A 3,374-nucleotide genomic window follows, 5' to 3' on the forward strand; every position below is an offset into this window, starting at 1 on the left:
GTGTGTGTGTGTGTGTGTGTGTGTGTGTGTGTGTGTGTGTGTTAAGAGAAGGAAAGAGAGAGAGAGAGAGCCAAATGAACAAGAGATAACAGTGGGTTCAAATTTTGGCATAGGCCAGCAATTTTTAGGGAGAGGGGACAAGTCGACTACATCAGCCCCAATGCTCAACTGGCACTTATTTCATTGAACCTGAAAGGATGAAAAGCAAAGCTGATTTTGATGGGATTTGAACCCAGAATGTAAAGAGCCGTAAGAACGGCTGCTAAGCGTTCTGACGTGTTAACATTTCTGCCAACTTCCCACCTTTGAACGGGAGATAACAGTTTGATAAGAACAGAACACTTAACCCACATCATGGATATTAAAATGGCCAGCAAAGGAGATAGATCAACTCTTTTTACAAGTGGGCAATGGTTGTAACAGGAAGTCACAAAATACAGTTCTGAGGTGAATGCAAATAGGTTCCACTAGTTCTAATTAGAAGACTAAAGCAGGAAATTAGTGAAGTCGAGTTGTCACTAACAGACACAAGTGATGAGAGTTAAGTGTGTTGGCACCTTTAAGATTGCTAAACAAGAAACTCAACATAAATATTATTTTCTAAAAAGAGAAATATGAATATGTTGGCTGTCAAATTTTCTTAATATTTGTAGAACAGAAGTTTGACCAAACAATTAAAATAATAATATTAATCAATGACTAATATATTTTTTTCTTATCATAGCATTTTTTTTCCTTAATTTTTTGGATGTCACTCAGCCATTAAATATGTTAACACTAATTTAAACTTTCTGCTTCATTTTTTTTTTCACGAGGGTGCTATTTAAGAAAAAATTATTTTCTGAAATTTTCAACTGTTCTGTGCAGTGTACCACTAAGTCAACTTTGTGACAACTGTGCCAGAAAATATGTGACATTTGTGCCATTAACTACGTGACAGTTGTGTCAATATGTGGCAGTACATAATGATTATTAAACTCAACTAAAGTAGCTACAAAACCTGAAATTTTGAGGGAGGGGGCTAGTCGACTACATCGACCTCAGTGCTTGACTAGATCTTATCTTATCGACCCTGAAAAAATGAAAAGCAAAGTCAACCTTGAAAGAATTTGAACTCAGAATATAAAGATGGACAAAGTGCCACTAAGCATTTTGTCCAATGTGATAATAATAATAATAATAATGGTTTCAAATTTTGCCACAAGGGCAGCAATTTTGGGGGAAGGGGCAGGTTGATTAAATTGACCCCAGTGTTCATCTGGTATTTATTTTATCAACCCCGAAAGGATGAAAGGCAAAGTCGACTTCAGTGGAATTTGAACTCAGAAAGTAGCAGCAGACAAAATACCGTTAAGCATTTCATCTGGTGTGTTAATGAATCTGCCAGCTCACTGCCTTATCCAATGTAATAATAATAATAATAATAAAACCTGAACGTAGATGCTGGAAATAGAAACAATTACTATAATAAAAGATGCTTTGGAAATTATCAAAAGACCTGCAGACAATGACATAACCAAAACCCCAGGGTTTATAGATACGTATAACAGATAAAAAAAATAGCACAGCAAGGTACCACACACATATTCCATGTAGGGTACTTTCAATACAGTAAAAATAACAAAACTAAAACAAAACACTGCACATAGCCAAGGCAGACAAAACTGTGCTTGGTAGCGCAGGGAAAATAGAAAATAGAATAAAAAATTCTGCATAATAATAATAATAATAATAATAATAATAATAAGTATTGTAGAAATAAGAATTTACAAATTCAGTTGATTTAGATAAATTTCAGACACATAAGATGGAGAAATATACACAAGTGGGTAATTATTTTAAAGAGGGTGTTTACTAAGAAAAAACAAAGAAAGAAATAATGCTTCACTTCATCTCCCGGGATAACTTATTGTCAGCTAAAAACATGACACGTTCCACAATGTTAGGTCGCAATGATAACAAAATATGCGATGACTAAACATCTGTCGGTGTTCAAGAAAGAAAGAAAAAAGGAAATAAGGGATTTGGCAGAAGTTGACAAAATACCAAAACAGGGGAAGTTTTAGATTAAGGTTTCTTTTTGTGAGTTTTTATCTTAATCAGATGATAAACAAGAAGCGCATATCTTATCTTTTATTTGTTTCGGTTATTGGACTGTGGCCATGCTGGGGCACCGCTTTGAAGAGTTTTAGTCAAACAAATCGACCCCAGGACTTATTTAGCGATGATGGGAGACAAACACAAACATGTATGTGTGTGTATGTGTGTTGTTATTATCCCTCATTTAAGGTCTGTCTTTGATGGTGGCATGGGTTGGGCAATTGGACAAGAGCTGATAGGCCAGAGGACAGCACCAAGCTCCACTGTTATTTTTTTTGGTATGTTTGGTGTGAAAGTGCCACGTGTTGTTGTTGGTGAAGGATTCAATTGACAGAGGAAGAGCTGGATCAGAACAAGAGACAAGAGAAGACATAGAAGTGAGATCAGGTTTGAAGATGTTGTGCTCAAAATAGAAATGCTGAAAGACAAAGACGAGTGGCAAGAAACTTGTTTAAGGAAAAACATCCAACTGATGATAATAGCATGAAATAAATAAAATAAAAGGACATTAAAACATGCATGATGATGATGATGATGATGATGATGATTGTACGTGGTTACTTGGTGACCTTGCTATTGCTGGTGCCACATAAAATGTACTTAATACACTTAGTAAAGTGGTTGGTATTAAGAAGAGCCGGCAGCAGGAGAAACCAGGTCAAAACAGACCCTGGTGCTCAACGCAGTCCCCGTTGCCTGCCAGGTCCTGTCAAACTGTGTGGTCCATGCTAGCATGGAAAATAGGCTTTGAATGATGATGATGATGATGATGGTAGTGATGATGAGTGGTGCTCAATATTTAGCAATATAGGCAAAAAGTCCACACATATCCACACATGTGAAATAGCAGCTCAATTAGTAAGAAGCCAGAATGAAGCTTCGTTGGTTTTACTTGATGTTTTGTCAGGCTCAAGTTACATACATTTTGTTTTTTGTAAGTTGATATAATAAATACAACATACAATAATATACTTAAGTAAATAGCAAAGGAGTTGAATGACAGAAACAAATTGAAATTTAGTTATTGTCAATATTTTCTGTTCACAGCTAAATCAGCAATCATAGGAACATTCATACTTCTTTTCCTTCGTCTACTGAACAAGCAAACAGAAACACACACACACACACGATTTCAAAATGATTTTTCCAAATGTTTTACTTCTTTGTTGAATCGGATTTTCAGTAAGTTAGTAACATAGCTGTAATATTTATGATGTAAAAGAGATGGCAGTAGCTACAGTAGTAGTAGGAATGGTTTATATATATATATATAT

General features: G+C 35.4%; 1 protein-coding gene across 1 annotated transcript in view; it reads right to left on the reverse strand.

Annotated features, from left to right (window-relative positions):
• LOC106873969 (uncharacterized) overlaps positions 1 to 3,374 on the reverse strand; it is a 32,104-nt gene that overhangs the window by 25,168 nt on the left and 3,562 nt on the right. The window lies entirely within an intron of this gene.

This window comes from Octopus bimaculoides, chromosome 23 (genome assembly GCF_001194135.2).
Source record: "Octopus bimaculoides isolate UCB-OBI-ISO-001 chromosome 23, ASM119413v2, whole genome shotgun sequence".
Taxonomy (NCBI): Eukaryota; Metazoa; Mollusca; class Cephalopoda; order Octopoda; family Octopodidae; genus Octopus; species Octopus bimaculoides.